Below are 17,004 nucleotides of genomic sequence, written 5' to 3' on the forward strand. Positions count from 1 at the left end.
ATCGTGCACAACTTGGCGTGAGATTTAGACCTTCGGGTTCGTAAATGCCAGTATCCTCCTCATAAAAATCGGAGACATAAAGTGAGAGAGAGATGAATCTGCAGATGGCAGAAGAAATCAAAGCTGGTGGCGAGTCTTCCTGGTGGCGGCAAGGTGACTGTAAACCTAAATAGAACGCGTACTGTAGCCGCTATCTTAGAGCCGGTAATGAATAAGGAAGAAGGGCAAGAAGAGCGCTTATCTGAACATCAGTTTTCCTAACTGGTGATTTGTGACTGAGATGAACTTTATATCATATGATTGCTAGAGATACGCAGGTACTGTAGAGGCGCTCACATAGATAGAGGTGGGCGATCCTCCCTCTGACTTAAGAACTGCGACAAGTTTATAGCACAGACCAACTGGCACAGTTTGAAGCACCTCAGGGTCTCACCAGGCTCGTCACATTAGAAACCTTCAGCAAACTAATCGTACAAGCGGGTGGTTATCAGCAACGTGCACAGATTTCTGAACGCGGGTCATCGCGAGAACTATACCTAATCCGTCATAGACGAAACAAGAAAGCGAGATATTCTTGCTAAAAGAAGGATGTATCAAGACGTTTCAGTAATTGGCTGCCATCCAAATGTACCCTGACAAAGACAAACACAGTGAGGCCGACAAAAAAATTCCGCCTAGGATAAGATCAAGAGGAAATAGACTAAGACCGGCTTGCCATTCTATAGGGGATGGCTACGTTCAAGGTCGGACCTCAGGTAAAAAATTCTGACGAACAATCTCTAACTAGCCAAGAGGACTTTGGATGGGCTCTTTGGAAAACACAAAAAACAGCCACCTTTTCTCAGAAAGCAGAGAATTATCTACTAGACGTGTGCTGGACAAGGGAGGAAACTAGTAAGGCAACAGCCTAAAATGTGATTTCCCAAATATCGAGTTTAAGAGACGACACCAGCCAGAAATGTTGTCTAAGACTGACCGGTTGATACAGCAGCAAATCGCTCGATACTTTAGCCGGTTATCTGCCGTAACAAAAATCGACTCATTGATGAGGTCCCCCTCTGTAAATATGAATGGGGACGGAGAGGCCGCTGCCAATGATTTAGCTTCAGAATTCGAAAGTGACCGAACAAGGCAGAAGAGCGACCTTGCAAAATTTAGACGAAGACTGCAGGAGAGGCTACAGCTGCTATTAAGCTAAAAAAAAAAAAAAAAAAGACTTTTGCATCTCACTTTTTTTTTTTCATATTTATTGTTTTTGCTTACGAAAACAACTGACTATGTCTTGGGATTTCATCAAGGGAAATTTGCAGGAAGGCTACTCGTCAAATTACTGCTGGCTCATTCTTATTTTAAAATTTTACAAGTCACGCAATTAAACTCCGGCGACACTCGATCTAGAGAGATGTAGATTTATATGTAGTAATAGAATGCTTGAAAAAAATATGCAGATATTTTACGATTGAAGCAGGTAAATAATCATAGTGAGCTGCAGATTATTTTGGAATTGTTATCTAGCAGATAGCACGAACAACGCGCTTGAATAATTCCTACGGAGAGTCTTCGGGTCACACAACAGATGTTAGCTTAGCGGAGTTCTGCATGGAAATGTTCGATGGCGGTAAGTGACAACGACAACACTATTTGAATTTTATTTTCGGGATAGAAGCACAGTTTTTAGTCCAAAAGAACTATTGATATTTGCTCACGAGCGAGAGCGCAGAATTTCTCGTCTTTAAAAGCCGAAGTTGTAGCACACTGGAACATGTAGTAATATCAGCCAACACGCAGCATGTGACTTTAAAATCTCCTAAAATGAGCAATGATGATGATAAACCATCAAATTATAGACTAATGAATGTTTTGCGCCGTACAAAAGCCATATCTGATGTTTTTAGCAAATCTTCAAAGTAATAAACGACTGAAGAAAGAAACGCTACGATTTTCCCATTGATTTTTACATGTATCTCGAAAGTTTTTCTCGAAAGTTCTTCACATTCTTCACCTTTCTTGATCAATCACCTTGTATAAAGAGCTTAAAAATGTAGGTTTATTTTGTCAAGTGACCGCCTAGAGCAAGAATTGCGTGACAGGTGTAGTTGGGAGATACTTGTCTCAGTCGCAGATTTTAAAAGGCATCCAAGACAAAAATACGGTAGTGCCCAAAGATTTTTTTGATTATTTTCAGAGATGAAATGATGGGTTATAAAGGGTAATTAAGATTAGTGTGGCAACGGGAGATATTTGACCTCAAAGTTGTCAAATATTTGGATGAATCGAAAAGTCTAAAAACACAGTCGTATATTTGCCTCTGTTGATTGACAAGCCGTCAATCAAACTGACTGATACTCGCAGCAGACATTAACTAAGGATGTAAAAATATGTGTGCAAATCCTCAAAGTAATCGGTTAAATACCATCGCAGTGAGAGCTTCATACATTTTACCTATTTGAAGCGATTTCCTTAGTGAAAACTAAGAAAAACCGGGGGTGGTGGTCTATCTCCCCCCAGAAAAAAACCAAAACAGAAACCAGTTTGTCTTTTTGAGTTTTGGGGTAGACCCTTTAAACTGGCAAAGTTTCATTGACATCGGTGAGATGGCATGTAGCACGACTGCCCGGTGCTCTCGTGGACACGCTCTTAACATATCTGACACCTGTGACTTATTGAACTTAAGGAACTAAAATATTCATGCTGAAATTTTTCTTTGCATTCCGCATTGAGTTGTTCATCCAGCTCAAAATAATATTCTCATCATGATTAATGCAAAGTAATGGCGTAGCAGTCAAGAACTGGATTCAAATGTACATCAGGGTGGTCTCGACCTCTTAATTAAAGTCAATTGAGACAAGATTGAACTCCATTTAACCTCATTTAACCTTAGAGTGTTGAGTTCTTTTTATTATTATTATTATTATTATTATTATTATTATTATTATTATTATTATTATTATAGTACAGCTAACATATCTAACCTCTCACAATTGCCTTAATGAAAGTTGGATTTAACCCAATGGCTGCTTCTGCATCCCTTAGTGAATCCTGGTGATTTCCTGTTATTGAAATAAATATCTCTGATTAGCCATACATGTTGCAAACCAACTACCATTACTATAATTTTGGGAAAAACTTGTGATGCTCGTTGATATCTGGGGTAAGAGGATACTTCTTTATATATTTGAGAGGCCAAGATAAGATGTAAATTTTTCCGGGCATGCTTTCAAAATTATCACCTTTTTCAGAAAACTACTACTGACAACTCAGTAGCTTCAAAATAGAAAAAAAAAATGCATGTTAAAGCTCTCATCATCTTACCAAGTTTAAAATGTGCAATAGCCCTGTTGTTGTGCAGTTTGGCCTTCAGTTCTATTTCATTGCAGTTCATTTTAATTCCTTTGGTGTAAAAATGAATAGCATTGATGAAATCTCCTTTCTTGAAGGCCTCATTACCCTCATTCCTATAAACATCAGCTGTGGCTGCAAAGAAAAAATAAAAAATAATTTGTGTCAAAGTCTGTGGTTGTAGTTAATAATTACCTGTGGTTGTAGTTAATTAGTGCATAAGCAGAACTGCCAAGATCTGGAGATTTAAAATCTGAAGATTTTTCCTTTAGTGCCAGCTGCCACTTTTGCACCTGCCTGACTTGACCCATCCCTTGAAAAGCTTGGAGGATGTGTGCAGTCCCCCCTCCCGCCTCCCCCCCTCCCCCAGCATTGATCTTCAAATGAATTCTCTTTTTCAGTACCACAAGAAACATACAAAGAATAGTATGGAGAATATGGATACTGATGTTAGGGTGTCAAGGGTTAAACACCTCCATATTCAATGATATAACACTTGCACTCTACTGGAAATTGGTTGCTTGGGGGAAGTTGACACTTTCAATTTAATGTTGCATAATATAATGGAAAGATGGTGATGATGATGATGGTACTTATGATGCAAACTTACAAAATGGATGTTATATGATGATCAAATAAAGCATTTACTTATTATAACTTTGTGTAATTTGCTTTGAACTTTGAGAAAAGAAAATAAAAAATATGTCATAGATCCTCTCAGTCAATGAACAGCATATTGTAATCATAGAAGAGAGTCATGACTGGCAAGTTATCCTTTAAAGTGGTCATGCAGTGTATTAATATCATTCTCCACATCTGCTTACATTCTTGAAACTGGTGGAATAGAAAACGTTTTAAGAGTGACTGAAGCCAAAGTTGAACCTAGCTCACCTCGTAAAGTGTCCTCATCAAAATCTGGAGTATTCTCTATGTTAGGTAAGTCTTCATTTTCAGATGGAACCTTAATTGGACTTCTTTCTTTAGCCATAGCAACTGTAAGGGGATGCTTCTTTCAAAAAGTTGCTGTTTTAAGTCATCCTGGCCTGAAAAAAAGATGGTTGCAAATGGTAAAAAATTAGCTCAACATATTCACAGTTGCAAAATAAACATTTTTTCCCTTCTGAGAATGGGAGGGATACATAGACACAAAATCACAAGCAATTAATATTAATAGCATAGTTAAAGCAGTAAAAGAACAAAGGATATATATACTGAAGAAAACAAGCATTTATTTAATATTTAAATGAACAGTAATTCACTTCTCATTACAATAAATTTCAAGATTTACCAAAGACATTCCTATGCAATTGACTGAAATAAATTGGGCAAAAATCAACATGTGTGTGTTTCAAGTTTATATAATTTGTAACAGTAGCAATTGAAATGATTTAAACTAAGAGGTGGTTATTAGGTAGTTAGGTCACATCTGGATTTGAAAAGTGGCCCGTCCAGGGCCTGAGCTTTATTTAAGCCTGGTTTCCTTACATGAAGCAACTGGGAGTATTACTACCCAACCCTGGACAGGATGCAAGTCCATTCCACCTTTATCCCCCCCCCCCTTTCACCCCCCTTGCATTTTATCAGGTTTCCCAAACTAATTTTTGCTACCCATTTATACTCCTGGGTGGAGACAGACACTGTAAGAGTAAAGTGTTTTGCACAAGAACACAACACATTGACTGGAACCCAGACCTCTTGACCCTGAGTCCAGCACAGGCCAGGCCAGGCTACAAATGCAGACCTCTTGACCATGAGTCCACCTCACCAATCTTAAAGACCACCATGTCTCCACAAGAGGGGAGAGTTTATGCTGAATCCTTTGTCATAAGAAAGAAATTTTACAACACCAAAGAAAAACTCTCTTATCTGATTAATAGGGATTACTGGTCAAAACTTATTAAAGATATATTTCTTTAATTCAATTTCCTACAGTTAAGCTAACACCCATATTTATTTAGGTGAGTGTTAGTTCAAGTGTTACACTTATTGCTGGAAAATCAGTGATGAAATATATACATTTATGCATGCTGATGAGTGTTGAAATGGATTTCAATTTGGTACAGGTGCTGACATTTGTGGTTTACTAGTATATATATATATATATATATATATATATATATATATATATATATATATATATATGTTTAACAAATTGTTTTTGTATTCATTTCATATTTACATTGTTTTGTGCACAAAATTGATTTGTCTTTGATGCTAACTTTAATTCTCCTAATAATCAAGATGGCTTGTTTTTAAAATATCAAATAATCCTTGCTACCTGTCTTCATGTACAAATAAATTCAATAAAGAGCAACAAGGAAATCAATTGTACTGGAATTCAGAATAGCCAGAGATACATGTACAGTGTAAATTATTTTTACAAAAGCCATTTCTAACTTCTAACTACCCAGTTAAGCACCAGGGCTTTACTGGGGAATATTGGCCCAAGATTGCAGCAGTAAAGAAATGGCATAGTGCCAATATTCCCCAGTACAGCTCAAGAAAGCAAGGTAATTTTCATGCACTAACATCACTTGGACTAAACTAGTTTGCTTTGAATTTACATGCTCTGTGATTGTCTGTATGGTGCGAGGATACTGTGTATGGCAAAATCCTGACCAAATAAGAACCAATCAGAACCTTTTATTTCCTTCAAGCCTACTTTGCCATGTAATAACATAAATTATCAGCAGACACATACTTGGATGCGTGCAGCCACATGCAGAACTAAACCAGTTTTAATGTGATCATTGATTGATCATATATTGATTAAAAGAGGACAAAAGGTAAAACTTTACTCAGATACCAATCAATCATTACCAGCTGATAAATTGGATTCCTAAAACTGGAATTCAGTTCATTAAAAGGACGCTTCCATTAAATCACCAGCTGACATTTGAAGAAAAATCAACTTGTCTCAATATTTAACAAGGAAATCAGTATAGCAGTACAGTTTGGAAGGACAATCTTAAAGCAGTCTACCAAAAAGAAAAAATTACTTTCAAAATATAAAATAATGAACATAAACACATGAAATACGCTGGAAATGTTTATCACTTTTTGATTAAATGCATCTCAAATACGGGAGCAATTTAAGTTAACACATAATCCAGACATGAAAGCTAGCGCAAAACACTTCCCGGTGTGCATGTTCCACATGCATATGACACACAAACGAAACTGAAAGTGTTACGATCATCAGCGCTTGCACTAAATCGAATCGATAATTTGGAGATTTCTTGTAACTCTCCCAAATTAATTATTTTTTAGAGGTAAATGCCAGGTATTGGCTGAGAATTTTTGGGAATTCGACAGTTGTAACATATTCGTGTAAGCTCAGCTCAATTAGCTTACAAGTAACACTAAGCGTCATGCAATACAATTAATGCACGCCAGAATCAAATAAAGGCTAGCAATCCTCGTCAGTTAACAGCAGGAACGTCTTTCATTGCCGGAAATCAGAGAAAATTAGGACAGATTAAGAGCATTTGAAGGAGAAAATTTTGACTGAGAAACGCGAAATAAAAGTATTTACCTTACATTCAAAAATCTGAAACAACCATGCGTTCTTACCTCTGTCGCGGAAATGGAAGGCACGTTTGACTGTTTTACGACCTTGCTTCCTCAATCCACCATAGAAATGTTTCACAAAAAGTCACTAAGACTGAGAAAGTACGAAGAGAGAGTCGAAACCTTTGCTAGAAAACGAAGAATCTCAGTTGCGCGTTGTGAAAACGAAAGGGGGAGTCCCCTAGCCCATAACTCTGTGCAAGCTTGAAACCGAAAGTGCGTGACTTTTGTCACGAAGCACCTCCATTCCCACGAGTTCTCACGCGGTCTGCCGATATCGTGTCACGCACTCGTTCAAAATAAATAAATTCTAAAGCAGGTATTTATTTTACGAAACTCTTTTAAAGTCATAATTGCCATTATTTTTCACACGTTTATATCGTGAACAATGTCGCAAGAGCTCTTGTTGACAGGTTGACTGTGAAATTCGCGGGAGAAATCGCGCAGGACACTGATGGTTATGATCTATTCAAGCTCTGTGAGGACCTCTTCTTGACTGAGAATGAGAGGACGAGCATGTTCAGAGAAGGTATTCAGTCTGATGATCTTTCGAAGATCAGCTGCTGTGCGGAAAATCGGAAGAAATAAGGAGATGTAAAGGAGAATAAGCTTATTAATGTCTATCAGAACAAATGGAGCATTCCATTGGATCGTGAGATTCTAAGGGAAAGTACGTTTTTTATGGGGGGGTGGGACGGGGCTTCGGAGGGGAGGGTCATCAGTCAATTTTTTACAAATTGGGGAGGCTCAAACCTGTTTTATTCGCAACGGGGGGGGGGGTCACAGTTTTTCTTGGCAAGGAAAAAATTTATCCATGTCGCTTAGTTGACTCTTATTTGTTAACAAACACGCGAAGTGTATAGAAACCTTAAACTTGTATATACAAGTAAAGCTTCCAGTCAAGAAGTGTATAGAAACCTTAAACTTGTATATACAAGTAAAGCTTCCAGTCAAGAAGTGTATAGAAACCTTAAACTTGTATATACAAGTAACGCTTCCAGTCAAGAAGTGTATAGAAACCTTAAACTTGTATATACAAGTAAGGCTTCCAGTCAAGAAGTGTATAGAAACCTTAAACTTGTATATACAAGTAAAGCTTCCAGTCAAGATTAATCTAAATTATTTACAGGTGTCGAAATATTATATAAAAAAACTGCCTTCTCCCAACTAACATAATCGTCTCTCTCGACTCGTGCCCGCCTTCGTCCATATTTTGACGGCGGTAATGTTTCCCCGCGGGGTTCTGGTATAAATTCAGTCTCTGGTGACGATTCGTCTCTTAAGCTACTCGGACTTGAACCGACAACTCGATCTACTACACCACTTTGCGAGTCAGTTTCAACGCCGCAAAGTGATGAGGTCACTTGTTGCTGCACATTTTTTAGCGGCGGCTGCCGAGGTTGTTGACACTCCATCGAATCGTACAGCAAGCTGCCAATGTGCGCTTTGATCGTTGCGACCTTTTCAGCTTTCTTCCCTTTGAAGGTGATCTTGCGATGGGAAAAGTACGAGGATAGCTCGTCCACCCTCAAGGAAGACAGCTTATCGGAGTTTTACAGTCCAACCCAGTCAATGTCATTGTATTCCCGGTTCAGCCGTTCCATTCGCTCCCTTTTGGTCTCCTCTTTTTTCTTCTCGTTGCGCAATTTTTGTCTCGGCAAGGTGCTCAACATACTCTGCCACAAGCTTTTCAAGGACAATGTATTTATCTGAAAACTTTCTAATAGCCTCACTGTCCCCACAGACTAGTTCACTTTCCTCAAACAATCGCTTAATCTGAGCTCGAGGCTGGAAGTCGTCCTGCTCACGGCCATTGGTGGGGGTTGCACTCCAAGAGAGATAATGGAAGTTAAGTAGCTTGCCATAGTCGGGATATGATCGTCGAGTTGGAAGTGTCGCGCTGGTAGTCACATCCTTCTCGCAAAATTTACATAGTTGGCCATTTCGCTCTTGACTCGATATGCGCCTATACTCCATATAAAGCTCTCCTCTCTCAAAATGGAGGCTCTCAAATTGTTCTAGCTTGGAAAAATACCCATGCCTCGAAAAAGATCTCTTTTGATTGTTGGTGACTCCAAGATACTCTTTCAAGTACCCACGGTTGTAGAAAATTTGAATTTCTTGTCGGTCGACCACAAATGCTGAAATATACCCCCGTGGCGCTGAGGAGTTGTCAATTCGAAGACACACCTCCACAGCAACAGCTCACGCATTCATGACTTTACTGTTGTGTGCATCTAACTCTTACGTTGAAAGAGACTTAACCGGCTTCCTCTTCAGAAAGTCTATGCAGACGCCGTTATGTGAGTAACACTTCCGGTTAGTTATTTTCACTTTCGATTATTTTTGTCTTGGAGGAGGTGGGGGAAGGGTCAGATGTTTTGTGTAGGTATTTGTGAAGGGTCATGCGTTAATCTATTCTGGGAAGTAGGAGCGCCACGACTTTTTTCGCAAAAAAAATTTCTAAAATAACCCGACCCACCCCCCCCCCAAATAAAAAACGTACTTTCCCTAAAAGATCATGGAATCTTCTTGACCTATTAATGAGATAACTTCTCATTTACAAAGACAATTTTGACAGAAGAACAAATCAAGGCACGCCACGTCTTCTTTGCGAGAAGATACAACATTAATATTTGAAAATCTTCAAACGAACAATTAACACCACGATGGCGTGACAAGAGGATCGTTCAAGTTGATATTATTACATCCTCTTCAGAACTCACGAGTGAAACATTATGAAAAGGGTGTGAAGATTATTCACAGGTGAATGATTTAAGTTGTCTTTGAAATCATGGTTGTCTCAAAAATGTGCAAGAACTGTTTTTTGAAATCAAGGTTGATTTCAAGGTTAAATTCCTGAGTTGCCTTAAAAATCAAGGTGGATATTAAAATGCGCCAGAACCCCCATTTTTATCTTACTGAATGCGAAAACGGAAAAATGGAACCCATTTTTTAATTTTTATAATGGTACATGTTTTTGGTTAATCTTTCTAGGACTAGGTTATATACAAAGTTAAAAATTTTATTTGATTCTAATGGTAGTTTCCCTTTAGTTTGAGTTAACATATTTGATTTACTCAATCAGTTGATAATTGATTCCTTGGAAGTGACTCAAACTAAGGTTTGAAGTTCACCAAGAATAAGATTTACTCATGCCGTCTCTTAAGTTACATCATTATTACATGTATTATGGCACTTGAAGTTGAGTTATACTTGACGAATGAGGAAAGTCCTCTTACAGTTTTGAGTTAAGTTAAGTCCTTACTTCTTTTCAAAACAGCGAGATAGTGACTAAACATATCTGACACCAGTACCTCACCCAATGAGCAAAAGGAAACTAAAAATTTTTCTTTGCATTCAGCATTGAGTTCTTCATCCAACTCAAAATAATATTCTGATCATAATGGAAAGTCATGGCACAGCAGTCAAGAGCTGGATTCAAATGTACATTAGGGTGGTCTCAACCTCTGAATTAAAGTCAATTGAGACAAGATTTAACATCATCTACCTTGGAGTGATGAATTCCCTTTTTTATTGTAGCACAGCTAACATACCTAACTTCTCATAATTGCCTTGAGGAAAGTTAGATTTGACTGAATGGCTGCTTCTGCATCCTTTATTGAATCCTGGTTTTTATTATTTTATTGTTTTTTTTTTTTACGTAAATACTGTTACTTTTCTAACATATTTTTGTCAATTCCTCAGCATTTTAAGGTACGTTTTTATACTAACGCGAAACGGCATTTCTCTACAACGAAGTATTCAAATTTAAGTTAGCAATCATCGGTAGTTGTAGCAGACTTTCACAACACCAGAAATCAAAGAAAATCCGTCAAAAGAGTTCATTTAAGCTCAAAATAAAGGCATTTACCCGATGTATAAAGATCCTACATAACCTGGTGAAGTCTTACCCTGTCGGGTAAACGGACGCGACTTTTGACTGTTCTATAACCTTTTTTTACAACCTTGCCACCTCAGTCCGTTTTGGGAATGTCTCAAAGGCTCTCATTAAGATTAGTAAGGTCCAAATAAAATTAACAGAAGCATTATCGAACGCGAAATCTCAAGACAACTACCCAAACTACAAACTTGCCGACAGCGTTGCTGCCTAATATTAGGAGTTGTTTTTTCACTGGAAAAACCGAGGCTCAAGCTTGAAGTACATGACACGGAAAACCGGAAGTGGAGAGCTTCTGCTGTATAGTGTGACGAAATTATGGCTTTGTGGTTCAAAATACACACTGCGTCTTTCATGTGTCGCACTGTTCCAACATTAACAATTAAAACAACGTAATAAATTATACAAATTTAGAACATTTAACTAGAAAAAAAACAATTTAAAACATTTAGTTCAAACGATATGGAATCGCTGAAAAACTAATCTACATAAGAGGTAAAGCGTAACAACAAGAAGCAGGAATTGTAAAAAAAAAAAAAAAAGGCAAAACTTTTTGCAATCATTTCAGTGAGCTTGTCAAGTGATCAGAGTAAGCGAAAACGAGTGGCTCTGAGGACGAGAATGAAACTCTCTCGATTTTCGCTGTCTTTCTCACTCCAAAGGTATATGGAAACAAAGAATGTTCCTGTCGTTGATGAAAAACTTTTCCCAAAAGAATTTCATTAACTTAATACTAAAAGTGGTTGTACCAAAGACCTCCAGCAGTTCGTTTACGGTATCCAAATTCAAATCGAGCGAGTTCTTAGCTCGATCTGTTTTATGCATCTCGCGGATTTCCACACTCAGGGCCAAAAGGGTAGCCATGAGATTGATAAAGGTAACAATGAAAAGCAAGAACACTGTCAGTTTAGATATAATAAAAATGTAAATGGGATATTTCTGCTTTAGGGAGTTTAACCTGGTGTAATTTAAAAATCCCACAACGAAAGTTCTGAGAATATAACTTACTATTAAGCAAACAATTACGACCCAAGATGACAAAGATTTGATAGAAATTAGTAGCTTAACATATCGAAACAAGGCGACGGTCAAAAGGATTATTTAAGTCCAAAATGAAGGAACGTATTTGAGCCGATGTAAGATTGCCTTGTAACCGGGGAACTGCGGAACATTCTGAAGGGTAACTATAGAGATAGCGGTGAAAATACATAGCGAAGCCAGCCACACCATCGTGACATCCTCTGAAAAAGGGAAAGCCGCATCTGTTTTGCACTGATATGCAGTGGATTTGTCCCGGAAGCAAGCAACATCACGAACTATGTACAAAAATGCTCCAACTAGCTGCCATAGCAGCAACAAACTGAAAGCCAGTGCTGAGAGTTTTACATGATACGGATTTCTTTGTCTTTGTCCTGGAAAAAAGTGCCAGTAGTAATCGGCTGATTCCTGTAACAGTGGCCGGCGTATCTCAATAAAAGTTGTCATGGCAATGTCAACACCTCCTGGCTAGGATAAAATAAAATTAAGTTGACCCTGTAATGAAACAAATATAAGAAAAATATTACAAAGAGTTTCCCATTGATATCAGCTGCACCCCTAAGCGGTCGAAAGACTCCATCACTTTTAACCGAATATACGGTAGTTTTTTTTACCCTAATTCTTATTCTTGAGAACTTAAAAGATTACAACTGTTATGGTAAATACAGTAACACGCTCTTTAAGTGCCTTCGCGGTAAGCTAAACCAGCTTTTACGTATGTAGCACTCGTGATTGGTTTCTTTGATCAACAGACAATCGTGCATGATCAATACAGTTTTACCTAATACTGATATAATTTTTCAGCATACCTTCCATTCGCTCTCCTGCGAGTTATCTCTTGACAAACCTTATTACGTCTCAGCTTCTTGGGAAGGAAATAACACAGTGATACTCCGCAGCTAAGAGAACCCGTGTTAATCATTAGTTAGCTGTATTTTCCAATTGTCATTTCTTAAGAGGAAAACTTCAAGATATTTAGACCCTTTTTGAAACTAGATTCCCTTTCTTTTCCAGACTTTCGAGTTAATGTTCCATATAAAGTAGTTTCCTTGTTGGTTTGTGTACTTTGTTTGAGCGGAATTTGATCATATGAATTAACGTTTAAGCGTTTGACGAAAATGAAATACCGTATGCATAAATCAACTAATTGAACAGCTTGTCCGTTGAGTTGTTGCCTGAATTACTGCTAACAGTGAAACTGTCGGTATACTTCTTTTCATTTCTGTTTACGGCGAAAATATAAATATTTTTCATCGACTTATGATATAATTAAGTGAAATATTGAATGTAAAGATCCTTGTTAATAAGTTCAGGTTAGGTTAGGAGCAATTCATGGTTTCATCGCTAGAGCTCTGATTCGCTCCTGTAAAGATTGACCGCATTCATCTGGCAACCTCAAGAGTAATAGACGATGACTCACGCCTGAGATTCTCCTGACTGACGCGAATAGTCTGGCGCCACTTGGAGTTAGGCGCTCTTCAATTTTAATGCCGTTCACTGCAACGATTGTGCACAATAAACATGTGCATTGAGGATGCGCAAAAACCTTTGAATCAACCTCACCTTTTATTATTTTAAACACTGAATTAGTTGCGTTTAAACAAGTGCGTAACAAAGAGAGCAAGCAGTCTCAGTAATAAATATAAAATGGAATTAAATTATCAGGATTTAAGCCCGTTGATATGTTCAAGGGAAACATAAAAGAATTAACTAACAATTTCGCTTGAGACACGAAAACAAGAATATTATGCTATGCGCATTTCTGACCAGACGACGAACAGGCTATTTACAATTCGTTAAAGCCATTTCCTCTGTCGTTCACATAGAGAGAAAGAAATAGAAATACCAAAAAGCATAATTATTCAGTGGAGCTAAAATTAAATGCTCTAAACCACAGAATAAACAAGATAAAACATACTTAGAAGAAGTACGTTTATCACGGTGATAACTGAGAAAATTCAACGTTTTTTACTGCCCTGATATGAGGCTTTTCGATGATCTCTAACTCTTTCCGAAAATTGAAATACGCAGTTTCAGTTTGAATGGGTACCCTAGGGGCTTACTCAACCCAGGGGTCAACTAATGGAAACAAAGATCACTTTTCTCAAGACGCTTTGCGCCTATAATTTTAGGAGTGGTGCATAGCTGAGTAGAGGATCCAATAGAGCATCTGATACGAGGCTAGACATTTATGCCTGTGGGTTCTGGGAGTGCCAACGTGCGGCATTCTTTGACATGAGGGTTTGTTACCCTAGTACCGACTCGTACCGGAACATGGAACCTCAGGTCTATCGAATACATGAGAACAAGAAGAAGCGCCAGTATTCTAGAAGAGTACTTGATGTGGAACAGGAAAGATTTACCCCGCTAGTTTTTACGACAACGGGTGGGGTGGGGAAATAATGCCCTAGATTTAATTGTAGATTGGCAGGGCTCATTGCCTCAAAGAAATAAGAGCAATATTCCTTAGCCATCTCCTGGGTAAGAGCTCAAGTTTCGTTTGCGCTTTTGCGATCTGCTCTTGTCTGTTAAAGAGGCTAAGATTAACAAATCCATACAACAGGACAGCAGCAAACTTTCAGAGCAGTTTGGGGTATGATATATATATACAGACATATATATTTATAATAAAGCTCTGAAAATTGCATATCTAAATTACATATTGGTCTGAATATCTCAATTAAGTTGAAAGAAATTGTAATCGACGGATTTGTGATATTTTTCGGCCTTCATGGGCCGTTTGAAGCGTCTTTTTACGAAATTACTTTTGGCCGGAGGCCGTTAGGAGAAGAAAGGGGCCCGCCCGTAGGGAAATAAATTAAAATGTTGGTGAGAATGAGATGCAAGGAGTGGTACATCATGGGATATATAGATTTTTTTTCATTTTTGTCTTTGAGGGACACATGATGCAGCTTCGTCGATAAAACTTCTGCGTTTTAATCTTTTACCTATTTTACTCTTTACCCTATTTTAGTTGAAAGACGATCGAAACCTCAATTTCAATGGATGATTTCCTAAACAATTCATTTGAACTGTCAATAAACACTAAAAATTTGTTGTTCAGTCGGTGATGACCATGGTATCGATAAAACACAGCGTTAGAGATAGACATCCCATTGAGTAAGCATTGAAAAACCTAGTTGTATAAATTGTTCAACTGAACTAGAGCAGTAAATGCAACTATGCTCACCAGCCGAAATACGTGCACCTTTCAAACTCAATTTGTTTGCTTTCTATAACGTTTAAGACGTTCACCTTAAATGGTCTATATTTCAAGTGTAATTTTTTTCTGTTTCTTTTTCATGTCAATAGGTCACCATTGTGTCTTTGGAGCCCAAATTTTTTGCAGGAAAATTTCTTCCCCAGATTTAACATTCAAACATTAATATATGTCATTTGAAAAATGAGAAAGAAAAAAGAGAATTTCTGAGTAACTGAGAACAATTATTTACAAGTTTACAAAAAGGATCAGTAGCTGTTTATATTTGCTGACATTATTTTTACTGTCTAAATCACCTCTGAGCTGAGCAGGTTCAAAATAATTTTCACATTTGTGAGAAAGAGGGTTAGTCATCGTATAAATAGAAATGAGTTTTACAAATGAAAAACACTCAAATATAGCGCATAAAATTTCGCAAGTGCGACTGATGTTTATGAATTGTTGGTGACCATTGTTCTCTAAAGAATTTGCAGACTTATCATAACGTGTTTAATGTCATTTAAAAGGTGCCACCTGTTCTTTGTCTATTTCCTATTGTATAAAAAGTTAAGTTATCTTAACTAGTGCAGTACTAAAACAAGTCGCTTAAAACTGAGCTCCGGTTTTAAAGAAGAACCCGTGAAATGAATACAATCAACAGTTTAAAAGACAGTGAAAACGTTTTCTCGAGCCTTTTCGTGCGCAAACGCGAAAGAACCAGCGCTGCTGCGTGTTTTGCCAGTTTTCTTACCAATCGCGTCATTATTTTGCGCAACACTGACTTTCAAATGTAAACGCATGCGCACTACCTTCGTGATAGCATAGTTCTACTGATGTGGATGGAGATTCGCAACACTGTAGCTGTGTCTTGTTGTGGGTATTGCTCAGTGTCTTGATTTCTTTGAAAAACTGGCAAAATGGGAGTAAAATTTATTATCCAAAGTAAACGTGAATCGAATTTATATTATTCAAAATTGATAACGATGATCATGAATGATTTGTTTCAGACTTTTTGAGTCCAACCCAAGAATTCAAGACATATTTCCCGCCTTTACGAGTTTGCAACTGGAAGCCGTAATCAACTCTCGATCTCTGTATCTTCACGTCAGACGAGTCATGACTGCGCTGGAAAATGCTGTGTTTTCTTTAAATGACGCAGAGGTTTTCATCGAGTATTCAATTCAGTAAGCTGTTCATTAACATTTTTCACGTGCGTTGCAAAATATTTGAAGGATAAAAAACGCAATAGCGTCTCTTTTGCGCGAAAATATGTACGGATATTTGTCCTTGGATATTATCTGTTCCTCGAAGCTCACAGTTTCCGCATCTTGGAACAGAAAATTCGAGAAATTGACCGCGGACAAATATTTGCACTTATTTTGGCGCCAAATTGGAGCAAATGTTTATATAGCGCTGTATGGTGATTTAAAATTCAGTAGAGGGAAGCATAGTGCTATCTAGGGGTACATATTGTTGTGAAGTGTTGTCTAGTTACTGCATTTTACGGATTTACAGTGCTACTCAGGGGTATAATGTTGTATTGTGCTGTATGATGATAAAACTTGCAGCACAGGGATGTATAGGGACGGGGAAGAGGGGCATATAGGAGTGCGTATTCGAGGAGACATGGAGTTTAATAATCGACTGAATGTGTTTGCTCATAATGAATCTCTCAAGTTGTCATCGACTATCTCTCTAAGCACTATTGTAACTTATCCTTTCTTAATTATTGTTTTGTCAAAACTCTTCCTCAGGGTCTTCTCTGCGTCTACATCCGAGATGGCGGCTACCGACTCAGTAGAGTCCGGCTGTGGATTGGCCTGCCGCCATCTTGGATTCGCATTGTAGGTAGACCCTGAGCGAGAGTTAGACCCATTCCCAATCAGATGATAGAAGAGGCCTTAATTTGGACATCGAGGGACTCGTTTCCGACTAAATGCACCGATTATGTCGCCGA

At 38.0% G+C, this 17,004-nt stretch overlaps 1 protein-coding gene and 2 pseudogenes across 3 annotated transcripts in view; 1 reads left to right on the top strand and 2 right to left on the bottom strand.

The window, feature by feature from the left end:
• LOC149034710 (supervillin-like) overlaps positions 1 to 17,004 on the top strand; it is a 122,275-nt gene that overhangs the window by 30,736 nt on the left and 74,535 nt on the right. The window lies entirely within an intron of this gene.
• On the bottom strand, positions 8,019 to 8,844 carry LOC149034715 (uncharacterized; annotated as a pseudogene).
• Positions 11,462 to 12,295, bottom strand: LOC149034716 (uncharacterized; annotated as a pseudogene).

The sequence above is a fragment of the Pocillopora damicornis genome, chromosome 14, assembly GCF_964200805.1.
Source record: "Pocillopora damicornis chromosome 14, jaPocDami1.2, whole genome shotgun sequence".
In the NCBI taxonomy this organism is placed as follows: Eukaryota; Metazoa; Cnidaria; class Anthozoa; order Scleractinia; family Pocilloporidae; genus Pocillopora; species Pocillopora damicornis.